The 18,174-nt window shown below is 35.4% G+C and overlaps 1 long non-coding RNA gene across 2 annotated transcripts in view; it reads left to right on the top strand.

Annotated features, from left to right (window-relative positions):
* The first annotated feature begins 209 nt into the window (after positions 1-209).
* The window catches only part of LOC132557238 (uncharacterized), a 128,970-nt gene continuing 111,005 nt past the window's right edge, over positions 210-18,174 (top strand). The window contains exons 1-2 of one of the 2 annotated variants that reach the window (XR_009554500.1): positions 210-346; positions 7,380-7,420. This is a non-coding gene — a long non-coding RNA (uncharacterized LOC132557238). Of the gene's footprint in view, positions 347-682; positions 750-7,379; positions 7,421-18,174 lie in introns of those variants that run through there. The other variant, XR_009554501.1, reaches the window with a different exon arrangement.

The following is an 18,174-nucleotide window of genomic DNA, read 5'->3' as shown; positions in this document are numbered from 1 at the left end:
TAACATCTAAACTTACTAAGATACCTTACTTATTCAACAAATACCTTTTCTTTCCTGTGACCGGCAAGAAACGTGTTACGTTGAGATTTGTGTATACGTGGGGCACCTTGCGAGAACTCGCGAGATTTGAAAGCAGTCTGTCTTCCGGTAAATTTCAGCCAATCAATAACCAGATCGTAACTGACAGTTCTGTGAATGGAGTGACAAAGAAGTTGGCGGGAGCTGCTTCCAAGTTTGGTGTGTCTTTGTTCGCACGTGGTCTGACAATGAAAACAATGTCACAATTCGAGAGACGGATTTTTACGCACATCAGACACTCCAGACAGAGAAAGAGTAAAGGAAAACGGTAAGTTGTTTAGATTAAGACGATGTCACGGAGCAGATTTGCCAAACAATATGGACAACAAGTACATTGTTATTGTGAAAGTATACAAACAAGGAGGTGTGGCACGTTGTTGTGGTTTAGAAGTAAGCAGTACTTTTTATTGATAATATCGTGACATTTTCAAGGACTGTCAGTGACAGGTAGGACATTAATTCTAAAACACTGTTTCAAAGTTACAACACAGTTTTCGCGTGTTTATGAATCGTATCTATTTCTGGAGCAGCCGACAAGTATCAGGTTCTCTTGCTAGTGTTTATCCTTGTTTGGGACGCTTCCGGGTTTCCCAACCAACAAAAGAAAATGCATGTGTTGGAATGTGGTTGAGATTGTGAAAGTTGTCACTTAAAACACGTCATCACGTGTGGTATGTACTAGTGCTAGATAACACAATGATATACCGTATGCACAATTTAATTTAATTAGTATCGTGTACATATGTACTGCATGCAAGCATTGACAGATCAGGCACATGCACGCACGTGCTTTTTGTCCATCAACAAAGTCCTTTGTTCGGACATGCAACAGTCTACTGTACGTAGCTCTGGGAATCGTGAGTAATAATTTGAATGCATTGTTAAAATGTTTGAATTTCTATGTCTTGAACTGCTTGAAGATTTTATTTTATGATATTTTATTTACAAGAAATTGAACAAAATGATAAATAAACCCATAACGTTTTAGTACTACTAATTCTTATTAAGAACAAAGAGTTTTCCTCTGCTGCACAAATAATTGTTTTTAATTGATGAAAATGATTTTTTAAGAAGTCAGTATCAATTAAGGCTAGAGAATAACACAAACTATGTGATTTTCTTACAAGTATTTAAGAGTAGAATACAAATTTTAACTATTTGTAGCTCATATACACCACAAATATCACTGATTATTGCGACTGATGGGAAAAAAAACCTGGCTGATAATATCTCAAATAAAAAAAGTCATTCTAATACCCCTGTTAAACATGGACAGATTTTTTCCCCAAATATTCGTAATTAAGTGGCTATTGTAAGTATGTTTGACTTATTTATGACTACATACTTTTTTTTTATGTCAAATAATTAAGGAAAAATAGGCAAACTGATCTGAAATGAACCTAACATGTCACAGGTTATGTAAAATGGAAAATAATTCCTTTTTAGAATAGTTAAAATTACTGGTTTATTGATATGAATGCAGACATATATTGTGAATGAATCACTGCAAAAATGTAAATACAATGCTGATGTTAACATTGATTTGTTTCCATCTCCACCCTGTTGCAGCTAGAACAATATGTTAAGTAGGATTTCTGGTAGAAAGCAACGTATGGCTGTGAAAAAAACCAACATTGCTAAATAGGACAATGTCATGTAAACCACTTACTTTCATTGCATTGAATATTCATAAAATTACAAATGATGCAGTACCAAGTGATACAAAATGGCTGCTAGAAAAATTTGGTAGCCAGTTTTCGCTTAATCAGTTTCTGTCTTGTTCTTAAAGTGTTGGCCTGATTAGAAGTCCTATTTATGTAATTGGTGACTGTGAAGGTTTTGGTGGACTAAAACTGGGTGACTTGATCAGGGTCGTTTACCGACGGCAAGGGGTGAAATTTACCTGTAGCAGGTGGGACTGGCTACCTCAGGGCACCTTGGGCAATAGTTATCAGTTGGGGTCACAAGGAATAGCCCAGACGTCATATATGTGTTATATAGCTTACGAAAGTCAATTCTGAGCAGAAAAAATGTAATAATAACTGATATTTTAAGATAAACTATATCAAAATACTTTTTTTATTAACAAAATTTATAGATGGAGTATATTGTATATGGTACAAGGAAAGAATATTATAAGCAGCTTATCATAATATCTGATATCATAAGTGGCTCCCACTGATATATATATATAATATTTGCATTTGTGTGTAATTATACTGTTATAATATAGGATTGGGAATGACCATACAATACATGATGTGTTGCAGTAGGATATTGAATATAGATTGTGTCTTCAGATTCATTTGTTACATACTGCAGTTACATATTAAATATGTTAAGAAAGTGAGGTGAAACATGTGACAATGGGAAAGTTAATGATTATGAATATAGATGCCTTAGGTATTTCATATAAAACATGATTACACATTTCTATATGTATCACAGGCTACACTCGAGCTGAAATTTCATCAATAAATCGGCTGCAAAAATCTCCGGACAGTGTATATATGTATCATGATAAAAATTGTCTCAAGACCTTTGTGTAATGACATATTTTATCAATATTGTTATGTTATGAAAACTGTCACTTTAGCATACATGTGTAAAGAAATATCAGATGCATTTAAACTGGACAAGTTGTTTGACAATCTAATTTAAATGATCTCTAATTTAGCGCTTGGTAAACTGCATGACTCTGGTTTTAGAAATGTATAGATTCTTTGATCAAATGTGGTCACCTACTTTGATACATGGGTTTTCCCTTTGTACTGTAGTTTCCTCCCACAGGTAGAGACTTCACATACTTCTATCTAGGTTATCAGGAGAGTAAGATTTATTAAATAGAAATGAGTTTCCATTTCATATGAATTTACTAAATATAAATCTGTTTTCATTTCATATGATTTTGTTAAAAATAAATCAGTTTTTATTTCATATGAATTTATTAAATATAAACCTGTTTTCATTTCATACGTATTTATTACATATATAAACCTGTTTTCATTTCATATGAATTTATTAAAAATAAATCTGTTTCCATTTCATACAAATTTATTAAATATATAAACCTGTTTTCATTTCATATGAATTTATTAAAAATAAATGTTTCCATTTCATATGAATTTATTAAATATAAACCTGTTTTCATTTCATACGAATTTATTAAATATATAAACCTGTTTTCATTTCATATGAATTTATTAAAAATAAATCTGTTTCCATTTCATACGAATTTATTAAATATATAAACCTGTTTTCATTTCATATGAATTTATTAAAAATAAATCTGTTTCCATTTCATATGAATTTATTAAATATAAACCTGTTTTCATTTCATACGAATTTATTAAATATATAAACCTGTTTTCATTTCATACCCACCTGTATAAATTACACTACCTTCCACGTGTACAGATTTCACTCCACCTCCCTCCTGTGTAGATTTCACTCTACCTCCCACCTGTATAAATTACACTCTGCCTTTCATGTGTACAGATTTCACTCCACCTCCCATCTGTATAAATTTCACTCCATCTCCCTCCTGTATAGATTTCACTTTACCTCCCATCTGTATAAATTACACTCTACCTTCCATGTGTACAGATTTCACTCCACCTCCCAATTGTATAAATTTCACTCCACCTCCCATTTGTATAAATTTCACTTTACCCCCCACCTGTATAAATTACACTCTACCTTCCATGTGTACAGATTTCACTCCACCTCCCTCCTGTATAGTTTTCACTTTACCTCCCACCTGTATAAAATACAGACTTCACTCCACTTTGAAGGACTGATATGGTCAAGGGATGTTCTCTGTGACTATAAATGTTGATATGATGGGAGAATGTGACAGAAACAGAAGTTAGATGATACATCCAGGGTATAAAACACAAAGTCTATGCAACAATCTTTAATCAAATCTCCCAGTGTTAATCAAATCTCCCAGTGTTAATCAAATCTCCCAGTGTTAATCAAATCTCCCAGTGTTAATCAAATCTCCCAGTGTTAATCAAATCTCCCAGTGTTTTGCCATTAAAAAAACAACAGTGACTGTATTTGGATCTGTTATGAATGCTGGAAGCTTCAACTTCGAGGGGGTTGGGGTTGGGGTGAGGTTAGCAGTGTAGGCATACCCATGGATGCCAGTCACTCTGTCATTGGTTCTTTGATCTCATGATAGTGTTTTGTGTTGGAGGAGGATGAAAAAGGCCCCAAGGTTTAATGACTGTTTTGCAGAAAAATGATATAAAAGAATATTATTTAGGAAACTGAAAATTAACGAGTAAATGTTTTTCAAGAGTGTGATTGTTTTAAATGTGTGTGTTCAAATAGGGTGTGTATTCGGGGTATTGTTTTGTGTCTGAAATGAGCATGCAAACAACAAATGAACAGATCGAAATACCAAAAAGATATTGCAAATAGCCAGCCAATCAGATTAGATCACAAATACTCAAGAGAGTAAGGGGACAGCAAAAGAGGAGTAATATGATGCTCTTCCAAGCACTAGATCACCTTTATATAGAATTGTATATCTGACCAATGGGCAGAGACAAGCCATAATACCAGAATGTATCGATGGTTGTAAGTTTATAATAAAATAGAAGGGGAGATCACCATACTGTACTGCAAAATTCAGAATGAAAATATATGGATTGGACAAAGGGAGGCGACTGTTTCATACTTGGGAGCACCAGCTGACAATGCAAGTTAAAAAGAATACATTTCAAGATAAAATTTTAAAAAATCAATTAAATTTGGTTCGCAAATTCTTCTGAGACAGCCTATGATAACAATATCTTCCCTCTGTCATCTCTAAGGAAGTGGTAGACATTTTTCAAAGCTTTGCTTGGAAACACGTTTGGTATCATCTTGGAATACACTCTGATATATTTTTATGACAAAAAATTAAATAAAAATATTAAAACTGAAAGCACAGCAAATTCCCTACAGTTCATCACATCTTTCCTGAAACATGCATATGCACTAGGCACAAGACACAACCAATTTTACTGTCACTGGAGCACTCAATCTGTTTGAATGAATATGACATTATGTACAGGGTTACACCCAGTCCTACAACACTATAGGATTATAAAAATGTTTTCAGGTGAATATGAGGAGTGATAATTCAGCGAAGGTGATGTTTCCATCCATGTTTCTGATTTACAATCCTGAAGCAGAGGTTACTGTAATGTCCTTGATACTCCAGAGGTTAGACTCACTTTAACTCTTCACACCTCTGGACCATTTCCTTACAAAATTGAAGGCATCAGCAAAGAAATCTGATAGGTCAAGTATGGGTTTTAGGGAAAAAAACAACTGAACAATCTCAGACTGATATGCTCCTTTGAAGATTGCAAAGATTGAAGACACCAAACTTCAAAGCCAATACAACATACCATTATGGACTTCAAAATTTGTTTGATGTACATCAAAGGATCAAACTAGTCCTTGTCTTATCCACAAGGTGTCTTACATGAATGTTCCAGGGATGCAGAGAGCTATACTGAGTGAAACCCTTAACCCCATGAGTGTGAAAATGAGGTTATTGGAATGTTATATTCATATGTGAGATGTGCAACAGGTTTGAACTGGTATATTCACCTCAGGCCTGTTTTTAGGGTAACATAGCTATATATTTAGACTTATGAGAGGTGTTTCGACTTGTCAACATATAGAAATGATAACATGGTAAATTTTATCATTGTGATAAGACTTGAAAGAGAATATCTTTAGACCCAAGAAATAAGAGTTACTTCCCTTTACCTGAAGTTCAAGTAAGGTACTCAGTGAGTGCTAAGGCAAATAATAGTATCATAGAAAAATTACTTTGAAACTTTTATTGCTAATTAAGCCTTAGTCAGGACAGTTTTAAAATATTGATAAAATCTGCTAAAACATTATATCAAGGCTGAATTGTTTTAACAAAATTCTAAAAAAAAAAAACAATCTGGATAAATAGTAGATTAATTGATAGAATATGGTAGATCAATAAATTGATTAACAATGAACAAGACTTTTATCATGTTCTTTTTTTTTTTTTTTTAAATAAATGCTTTTTTTGATGGGAAATTCTTGTGCTCTTACTGACATTTGTAATAAGAATTTTTTTTAATAAATGCTTATTAAAAATTGCATGTTTGCAAACTTGATGGGAAATTCTTGTGCTCTTACTGACATTTGTAATAAGAATATATATTTTGATAGGCAAATCACTGGCTTTCAGAAATCTGACCACTTTGGACATTTATGTAACTCATAATCTGTAAGCATTTGATCAGACAAAGGATGTTCCTTAACTCCTTTAAACTTTTATTAGGATGAAGGATGTTCCCTAACTCTGTAAAGCTTTGTCAGGATGAAGGATGTTCTGTAACTCTGTAAAGCTGTGTTAGGATGAAGGATGTTCTGTAACTCTGTAAAGCTGTGTTAGGATGAAGGATGCTCTGTAACTCTGTAAAGCTGTGTTAGGATGAAGGATTTTCTGTAAATCTGTGTAAAACTCTGTTAACCTTTGTTAGGGTGAAGGATGTTCTCTAACCCTGTTAACCTTTGTTAGGGTGAAGGATGTTCTCTAACCCTGTAAAGCTTTGATAGGGTGAAAGATGTCCTCTAACTATGTAATGCTTTGTTAGGGTGAAGGATGTTCTCTAACCCTGTAAAGCTTTGATAGGGTGAAAGATGTCCTCTAACTATGTAATGCTTTGTTAAGGTAAATAATCAATTAAGAAGGATCTACCTGTTCATGAAAGTTTCTTTGTTATGGTATGCCCATATCTGAGGAACAATTCATTGTCATTGCCTTAAGAGACACTTTTTTGATGAAAAACTTATGAAACCTCGTAAAGATGTGAATAACTAAGTTATCTTTAGCAAGTTCACATTTCAAACATCTGATCCCATGTTCAAGGTCACAGTTTCCGGAAAATAAACATGATTATGTTGTTAAACAAATTGCTTGGCTACTAAAGGTCAAGGTCACATGGCTACATTACAAAAGGTCTAGGTCAGTAAGGTTTTGTTAGAGCATAAAGCAGTTACCATATTTGATGCCTGCAAAAATCTCTGAGAGAGGGGAAAATATATCCAAGAACAACATCCAACAAACACTCGTGTATGTTGTAGTTCATCTTCAGATTCTAGGAAATGTTTTTAACTATCATGTCTGTTATGGCAATCATAGATACCGTGCTAATTTCAAGGGCAAGATACACTTCTGATACAATGATACTGAAATGGACAGGTGTATACTGGCATCTGCTGGATTTGTTTAAGTATCATGTTTTATTTTACAGAGTGTGGACAGTGGTATGAAGAAGGAACCAGATATGTTAAGGTATGTCATTTTACAGATTCATAATTAAACCAACTTAATGGTATTTTTGTCAGCAAGATTGCATGTGTTCACAACTTCAAACATCAGAAATAGTGTATTTAGAGACCTTGTGACAAAGTGATACTTTGGAATAACCTAACCTACTAAAGCTAGATGTTCTAGTTGACAATTTGATTATCGACAATTGCTTTTCAAATTTTTGAAACACATCAATAAAATAAAGAATTTTCAGTATATAATTCATTTACAAACTTATATTAAATGTTTCACTGACAATCTTGATAAATTGTGCTCCATTGTCTGTTATATCAACAAACTTCGGTCAACAAAATCAGGGTTTTCCATAAGAGCCGGTTGCCGGCCAATTTGACCGGCTACTTTGATCATTTGGCCGCCTACACCAATCCAGTTCCGTAATAATGTTTCATACACAACTACACGTACACGGCAGGCCAGCCTCCTACTTTCACTACACAGCCTTCTACTAACAAAATTATGGAAAAACCTGCATAATGGTTACGACATCATAAGAAAGGGTGTGACTTTTACTCCGGAGCAGCTAATATGTGGATCAAATTGAAGAAAATGGTTAAAAATTGGTTTTGAATCTTTTGTTGTTGGGATACAAAGATGGGTGTAGGTACTGTATTTGCATACTAAAGTTATGGTAATTATTACTTAAATGAAATTGGTTTTACAGTACATATACTGTTGCGACTTATAACCTGGAAAAAACCGTATTGAAATATCGAATGATTTGGGAGATTTATTGAAAATTGATTTCAAATATTGCAGTTACAAATAGGAAGACTCTGTCCTAAATAGGAAAGATTGAAAAAAGTATAAAGATCAAATGCATGGTATTCCCCAGTTGATCTGATTTTCTCCCACAGTGAAACACGAGTGATTTATGTAAGCTGATACCTCGTATCAGGACTGTTTTAGAATAATGAAATTTAAATTTTGAATATTTGTGCGTTGAAATAATCCCAAATTCCATAAAATATGTTCCTATTTCAAATATCTCTGTTGAAAATGCTTTTGTTGGGAATGTATCCCCACAAAGTCTCCTTGATATTAGACAACTATTGTATCCCATTTTCTTTCCTTTTTTTTCTTTAAATATTGCAATTTATGTAAGAGTTATCTTTCTTGGCACTATCCCTTGGTGAAAAGCAATTGTATTTGGTTTTGAAGAGTTGCTTCCCTTGTACCATATTAGTTATAGGGCATATATTCTTATTGGTTCCTTGCATATCCTTCAGCATGGCATTAGAAATTTTAAAACTATTCTATTGCATAACTTTATATATTATTATTAGTCTGCCACATGTTGATGCATAAAGGCTAAGCTATGTAGAACACATTATCATATGAATGTAATATATTTATGGGTCTTCTACATAAGCTGTGTGAGTCATCGGTAATAAAATCTTCTCACAAGGTGTATAACATGTATGTCAAGAGATGTGGAAGACAAAAGTACTACACCCCTAGTAGATACTTCCTCAACAGCCTTACCACAAACCACTTATGTAAGAACATGCTCAAAAGACTGATACTTTAATGTCCTTCCTCCATCAGTTGTTGCTTGTTTTTCATTTGCTGTCAGATGTCTAGGCTTAATTCAGTTTTTCCTGGTAAAATTGTGTTTATCAGAACTGTTAACTCATTGTTCTAAAGAAGCTACATTAATCAAGATTGTTTAATCCCTCATTCAGTTTTATACAAGCAAATCTGATCCAAGTATTCACATCATTAGTCTGTGGAGTTGCATCAGTGATACAAGTATTTACATCAGTAATCCAAGTATTTACATCAGTAATCTAAGTATTTACATCAGTGATACAAGTATTTACATCAGTGATATATGTTTCTACATCAGTAATACATGTATTTACATCAGTAATCCAAGTATTTACATCAGTGATCCAAGTATTTACATCAGTGATCCAAGTATTTACATCAGTGATCCAAGTATTAACATCAGTGATATATGTTTCTACATCAGTAATACATGTATTTACATCAGTGATCCAAGTATTTACATCATTGATCCAAGTATTTACATCAGTAATCCAAGTATTTACATCAGTGATCCAAGTATTTACATCAGTGATATATGTTTCTACATCAGTAATAAATGTATTTACATCAGTGATCCAAGTATTTACATCAGTAATCCAAATATTTACATCAGTGATATATGTTTCTACATCAGTAATAGATGTGGTCGGGTGGCGCAGTGTTAACGCACTCGCCTTTCACCTAGCCGACCGGGGTTCGATTCCCGGAATGGACGTGAAAATGTAAGGGGTCACCTGCCCAACCGCGTGGGTTTTCCCCGGGTACTCCGGTTTCCTCCCACAATAAGGCCCCTCGCGCGCTTACATCTGGGCCAACAAGAGTGATTATTATAAGTTTAAATAACTTGTTTCGCAATTGTTGTAAAACAAATAAAGTTTATATATTTATAGTAATAGAAGTATTTAAATCAGTAATCAAAGTATTTAAATCAGAGATCCAAGTATTTACATCAGTAATCCAAGTATTTACATCAGAGATCAAAGTATTTACATCAGTAATACATGTATTTACATCAGTGATACAAGTATTTACATCAGTGATCCAAGTATTTACATCAGTGATCCAAGTATTTACATCAGAGATCCAAGTATTTACATCAGTGATCCAAGTATTTACATCAGTGATCCAAGTATTTACATCAGTGATCCAAGTATTTACATCAGTAATCCAAGTATTTACATCAGTGATATATGTTTCTACATCAGTAATACATGTATTTACATCAGTGATCCAAGTATTTACATCAGTGATCCAAGTATTTACATCAGTGATATATGTTTCTACATCAGTAATACATGTATTTACATCAGTGATCCAAGTATTTACATCAGTGATCCAAATATTTACATCAGTGATCCAAGTATTTACATCATTGATCCAAGTATTTACATCAGTAATCCAAGTATTTACATCAGTGATACAAGTATTTACATCAGTGATCCAAGTATTTACATCAGTAATCCAAGTATTTACATCAGTGATATATGTTTCTACATCAGTAATACATGTATTTACATCAGTGATCCAAGTATTTACATCAGTGATCCAAGTATTTACATCAGTGATCCAAGTATTTACATCATTGATCCAAGTATTTACATCAGTAATCCAAGTATTTACATCAGTGATATATGTTTCTACATCAGTAATACATGTATTTACATCAGTGATCCAAGTATTTACATCAGTGATCCAAGTATTTACATCAGTAATCCAAGTATTTACATCAGTGATATATGTTTCTACATCAGTAATACATGTATTTACATCAGTGATCCAAGTATTTACATCAGTGATCCAAGTATTTACATCAGTGATCCAAGTATTTACATCAGTGATCCAAGTATTTACATCATTGATCCAAGTATTTACATCAGTAATCCAAGTATTTACATCAGTGATACAAGTATTTACATCAGTGATATATGTTTCTACATCAGTAATACATGTATTTACATCAGTGATCCAAGTATTTACATCAGTGATCCAAGTATTTACATCAGTGATCCAAGTATTTACATCAGTGATCCAAGTATTTACATCAGAGATCCAAGTATTTACATCAGAGATCCAAGTATTTACATCAGTTATCCAAGTATTTACATCAGTGATCCAAGTATTTACATCAGATATCCAAGTATTTACATCAGTGATCCAAGTATTTACATCAGAGATCCAAGTATTAACATCAGTAATCCAAGTATTTACATCAGAGATCCAAATATTTACATCAGAGATCCAAGTATTACATCAGTAATCCAAGTATTTACATCACTCTATTTACATCAGTAATCCAAGTATTTACATCAGTAATACATGTTCTACATCAGTGATACATGTATTCCCATCAGTGGTTGGTGTCATGTATTTACATCAACCATACAGGTATTTACATTGGCGGTACATATTTGTTAATAATGAATATGTGATATATTAAAAACAAGTGTATCAGCTGTGATGCTAGCCTTCTGTTAATGGGAACTGTAAGCTGAGGGGTACTAGGTATGATTCAGCTGCTGGGAGGCTGTGTAAATACTTAATTGTTGTTTAATACTGAGCTGAGGTGGCACTGCTTGGAAATTAATTAAGAAAATTTGTTTCCTGAAGAAAATTGGATGAGAACAAGCACTTTTGATATTTCCCACACTGGGATAATCTCAACTAACAGCTTTTCTTTGTCTATATTGAATATAGGATGTGATAAAAGACAAAAAAATAATCAGGAACATTTGACCATTAATCTGTATCAGTATTAGTATCGGTAAATCAGCATTTATAGGGAAATACAGCTATCAAACAAAAAGTACATTTTTGATACATTTATTCCTATTTCTGTTCAATGCTATTATATCTAGTACAATGCATATGTGTTTGTAAAAGAGCACATTTTAGGAATTCATATCAGAAAGAACACAGATCATTGTTTGTATATTATAGAACATTGTATTGTGTTGAGGCCATCAGGGGGCATCAGCTTATATCAATACAACTTGTAGTGAGGTCATCAGCGACATCAAGTGGTGTCAGTAGAACTTGTAGTGAGGTCATCAACGACATCACGTGATGTCAGTACAACTTATAGTGAGATATATCACTAAACCTAGTTGGGAATGTAAGTACAGGTATATCTCTACACTGGTTATATCTCTACAATGGGTATATCTCTACACTGGGTATATCTCTACACTGGGTATATCTCTACACTGGGTACATCACTATACCTAGTTGGGAATGTAAGTACAGGTATATCTCTACACTGGGTATGTCTCTACACTGGGTATATCTATACTGGGTATATCTCTACACTGGGTATATCTCCAATGGGTATATCTCTACGCTGGGTATATCACTATACCTAGTTGAGAGTGTAAGTACAGGTATATCTCTACACTGGGTATATCTATACTGGGTATATCTCTACACTGGGTATATCTCTACACTGGGTACATCACTATACCTAGTTGGGAGTGTAAGTACAGGTATATCTCTACACTGGGTATATCTCTACACTGGGTATATCTCTACACTGGGTATATCTCTACACTGGGTATATCACTATACCTAGTTGGGAGTGTAAGGACAGGTATATCTCTACACTGGGTATATCTCTATACCTAGTTGGGAGTGTAAGTACAGGTATATCTCTACACTGGGTATATCTCTACACTGTGTATATCTCTACACTGGGTATATCTCAACACTGGGTATATCTCTACACTGGGTACGTCACTATACCTAGTTGGGAGTGTAAGTATGGGTATATCTCTACACTGGGTATATCTCTACACTGGGTATATCACTGTACCTAGTTTGGAGTGTAAGTACAGGTATATCTCTACACTGGGTATATCTCTACGCGGGGTACGTCACTATACCTAGTTGGGAGTGTAAGTACGGGTATATCTCTACACTGGGTATATCTCTACACTTGTATATCTCTACACTGGGTATATCACTATACCTAGTTTGGAGTGTAAGTACAGGTATATCTCTACACTGGGTATATCTCTACACTGGGTATGTCATTATACCTGGGACTGTATACCTAAACCGAGGAGAGGGACAAGTAGAGTTGGTATATCAAATCACATATAATTAACAACCTATATTAAAATGATTTCCAGAGAACATCACCATTTGAAGGCGAAAGCAATGATTGTTTATAAAGAGATATTACAGGGTAATTTTCATATTAAAAAAGTTTTACTAAAGTGACATCTTACAGTTTGTAGATATTAAAAGTGAGGTTACCATTAAAATAAGTTTATTCTTTTCAGGAAATCCTATGTCAGGATAAGTAGCAATGGTACAATTCCTGATTCTAACCCAGGAACAGTTAATCAATGACCATCTCTGTGATTAAATGTCACGAACGATGTGTCCATGCCTTAATGATACTGGAAACAAATGCTGATTGACTTGTTTGAACAGTGATTCAGAGTCAGTGTTAAGCAGTGAATTAATCACGGCCTCTGAACGTAGTCATCACCGATGACCAGCTAATGGTGACTGATCATTTTACTAAATGTATCTGTGCATCACGATAACATTTTTACCAAATGTATCATATCTGTAATAGTCGTGATTATCCTGTTGTCAATAACAACCGTCAGCTGTGTAATCAGTCAATGGAACACGTAATAACTGTGACCATTCAGCCATGACCATACCTATTTTTATATCTTCCTGTCTGTAACAGGAGTACACTTTGAATTGTAGTCATAAATATTCAAATTAATTTCAAAGAAATCAATACCAACCATATGTGTCCTTAAAAGTACCTATTAAAAGGGCTGGGTCTTCATGAATTATAGAAAACGTGTATCTCATTTTCACCCCAGATCTGCCGAGATAAGGGTCTTTTGAAATTGAAGCCTTCCAGCTTTAGCCTGAGCCAGGGCTGGCACACAGGGACAGATGGGGAGCTCTGAGCTGCCCCATATCATTAGCCTAATGATGTTTCAGCCCTCCTGCCAATGAAGGGGAACCAAACGCCTGTTCAGTTCACACCAAGTCCCAACAGACATTTTTACCAAATTAAAATACTCAGTTTATGCGCTATAATAAAGTAAATTAACTTCAGGGAAAAATAATAAATGAATGTTTCTTATCAAAACAGAGAATAATGTGAATAAAAACATCCATAATAACACGGATCCATGTACAGACAACTGGCTGATTCCCCAGAGATATTGTAACATTGTACACAGGACAGTCTGTTGTTTCCTGATCTGTGGGTATTCAACATTGCATAATGTCCATTTATGGCCTCACTACAAGTCTCATGGAGATTCCTTAATATCCTCTGATGGTCTCGATACAAGTCTTGTTGAGATCCCTAAAAATTCTCTGATGACCTCACTACAAGAATCATGGAGATCCCTTAATACCCCCTGATGGCCTCACTACAAGTCTCCTGAGATCCCTAAATTTCCCCTGATGGCCTCTCTTGTTGAGGTCCCATAATATCCCCTGATGGCCTCTCTTGTTGAGGTCCCACAATATCCCCTGATGGCCTCTCTTGTTGAGATCCCTAAATTTCCCCTGATGGCCTCTCTTGTTGAGGTCCCATAATATCCCCTGATGGCCTCACTACAAAAATCATTGAGATCCCATAATATCCCCTGATGGCCTCACTACAAGAATCATTGAGATCCCTTAATATCCCCTGATGGCCTCACTACAAGAATCATTGAGATCCCTTAATATCCCCTGATGGCCTTATTACAAGAATCTTTGCGATTCCTGAATATCCCCTGATGGCCTCGCTACAAGTCTCCTGAGATCCCTAAATTTCACCTGATGGCCTCACTACAAGTCTCCTGAGATCCCTAAATTTACCCTGATGGCCTCTCTTGTTGAGGTCCCATAATATCCCCTGATGGCCTCTCTTGTTGAGGTCCCATAATATCCCCTGATGGCCTCTCTTGTTGAGGTCCCATAATATCCCCTGATGGCCTCTCTTGTTGAGGTCCCATAATATCCCCTGATGGCCTCTCTTGTTGAGGTCCCATAATATCCCCTGATGGCCTCTCTTGTTGAGGTCCCATAATATCCCCTGATGGCCTCTCTTGTTGAGGTCCCATAATATCCCCTGATGGCCTCACTAAAAGAATCATGGAGATCCCTTAATATCCCCTGATGGCCTCACTACAAGAGTTATTGAGATCCCTTAATATCCCCTGATGGCCTCACTACAAGAGTCATTGTGGTCCCTGAATATCCCCTGATGGCCTCACTAAAAGAATCATGGAGATCCCTTAATATCCCCTGATGGCCTCACTACAAGAGTTATTGAGATCCCTTAATATCCCCTGATGGCCTCACTACAAGAGTCATTGTGGTCCCTGAATATCCCCTGATGGCCTCACTAAAAGAATCATGGAGATCCCTTAATATCCCCTGATGGCCTCACTACAAGAGTTATTGAGATCCCTTAATATCCCCTGATGGCCTCACTACAAGAGTCATTGTGGTCCCTTAATATCCCCTGATGGCCTCACTACAAGAGTTATTGAGATCCCTTAATATCCCCTGATGGCCTCACTACAAGAGTCATTGTGGTCCCTGAATATCCCCTGATGGCCTCACTACAAGAGTTATTGAGATCCCTTAATATCCCCTGATGGCCTCACTACAAGAGTCATTGTGGTCCCTGAATATCCCCTGATGGCCTCACTACAAGAGTTATTGAGATCCCTTAATATCCCCTGATGGCCTCACTACAAGAGTCATTGTGGTCCCTTAATATCCCCTGATGGCCTCACTACAAGAGTTATTGAGATCCCTTAATATCCCCTGATGGCCTCACTACAAGAGTCATTGTGGTCCCTGAATATCCCCTGATGGCCTCATTGCAAGAATCATTGAGATCCCTAAATATCCCCTGATGGCCTCACTACAAATCACATTTCTCTAGACCTGAGACATGATTTGGGGTAAAGTGTAAGGTACAAACTGGTATTTCTACAGACTTGGAGCACAGAAACTGGTAGAGAATTGAGAAATATTTTGGGAGTATTTAATGATGAATATAGTTATTAATTGTACAAGTCGATACCAGTCACGATATTTTGATGGTGGCACTCGACTGTCCAGACTAGATTTCCTGGAGTGAAGAGGCCCACTGACAGCAGACAAACATGTAATGAAAGATAAAACTGTTTATCTCAATAATATTTAATACTGGAAACCAAAAACATGATCATCAAGTCATGATTTTGTCACGATTTTTAGTGCTCTTAAAACTACACTTTGTTGAGGAGTGTACAGTAAGTAGGGGCAAATACAGGTAAATATCTACACTTGTATATCTCTACACTGGGTATATCTCTACACTGGGTACATCACTATACCTAGTTGGGAGTGTAAGTACAGGTATATCTCTACACTGGGTATATCTCTACACTGGGTACATCACTATACCTAGTTGGGAGTGTAAGTACAGGTATATCTCTACACTGGGTATATCTCTACACTGGGTTCATCACTATACCTAGTTGGGAGTGTAAGTACAGGTATATCTCTACACTGGGTATATCTCTACACTGGGTATATCTCTATACCTAGTTGGGAGTGTAAGTACAGGTATATCTCTACACTGGGTATATCTCTACACTGGGTATATCACTATACCTAGTTGGGAGTTGTTGACCCCAGAGCTAGGGAGCTGTGATGACCTACCTATACAATATAATGAGTAACATTTACAGCCCACTAGAGGTTAGATTGTCCCAGGTAGGATAAATGTAGATGTATGGTTCAAAGGGCTCTGGTGGGTGGTTATAGTAGAGGGGATTAGGAAGTAGTGATACACAATCTTAAAGGTAAGCTGACCTGGTCAAGTCAATAAACACTCATAGTTAACATCCTTCTTACCTGTCAATCCCTGTTTCGTGATACCCGATGATGTTTAGGCTTGGCATTAAACTGTGAAGTACCTACCCTTAGATTACTTACACTAAGCACCTACAGTCTCCTTACTCCACCGTAATATATTTTATCTGGACAGATTGGTGAGTGTTTAGCATTGTTAATTCACTACACTGATAAACAAGTGTTGGAGCCCTTTTTCCAGATGGGAGGAGGTGATAATTATAAACACTAATCTCTAGTACTAGGATCAGTATCCTGTCCAGCTCAGCTTTCTTATGTGTCACGTCACTGTCCCAATTAAATGCAATACATGAAATTTGTTTGTTAGATAACAAGTGTTTATGGAACTGAAATGGAGTCCTTGAAATCCGGATATTCTTATCTAGTTTTAAGTGGGGACTGTATTGTTTGTAGTCTTTAATTTATCAGTCTCTTGTGGTTACATACACATGCATTAATGTGATATATCAACAACTCTTACAAATTTCAAATATCACAGTCCGTTTAGTTTTGTCTCAAGCTGTACAATCTATAGACAAAACTGTATATGAATAAAATCACTAAAACATTCATTTATTGTCTCCCCTCATTTTAATTATGATGCAGCTGTTTGCATAAATATTAAAGAGTGACAATATAGAGAATTGTTGATTGTTGAACGTTGTCACTTCAATGAAAAAAATTAATATTCTTTTTGAAAATTTACTGTTATCATACTGTTCATTCTACACTGAATGAAAAAAAAATTGCCAGGATCTTTTTAAGGAAATCAGGGATTCCTGTTGACAAATTTTACAACTTGAAAAGGGATAGTATTCCTGAATGATATGTTTTCCTCTCTAGCTCCCCATCAAGAAATTTCACCAAAGTAGGAAAACATTCCCTCAGCAGAGCTAATCAGCATATTTTATACATCACATATTTTCAAATCATGCTGTGATAAAAAGAAGTATCAATTTAACCCCTACACTGTCATATTTTATTCATATGTGTTTAGAATTCTGACCAAAAGGGCTGTCAGAGATTTCCATTTCTCAAAATAGGCTGAAAATTTCCCTTTTTCCACAACGGGTAGAATTCTCAAACATTCAAGAGCAATGAAAGAGAAATGTTTTGTTACTGTCATTTAATAGCTTTTTCACTGCAATTAATTGTTAAGCTGTACACGTCAATTTACTAAATGAATTGAGGCATGCAAACTCTAGTGAGTCCAGTATTGATGTTGGATTGGTGATAACATACAAGGCCTGGGGGATGTTTGTTATAAGGACACTGAGATACAATCTCTTGAA

The sequence above is a fragment of the Ylistrum balloti genome, unplaced genomic scaffold (assembly GCF_031769215.1).
Source record: "Ylistrum balloti isolate Yb309-2 unplaced genomic scaffold, AGI_CSIRO_Ybal_v1 Utg369652, whole genome shotgun sequence".
NCBI classification, from domain to species: Eukaryota; Metazoa; Mollusca; class Bivalvia; order Pectinida; family Pectinidae; genus Ylistrum; species Ylistrum balloti.
The sequence above is the reverse complement of the archived record's forward strand: the minus strand, read 5'-3'. Positions and strand labels throughout refer to the sequence as shown.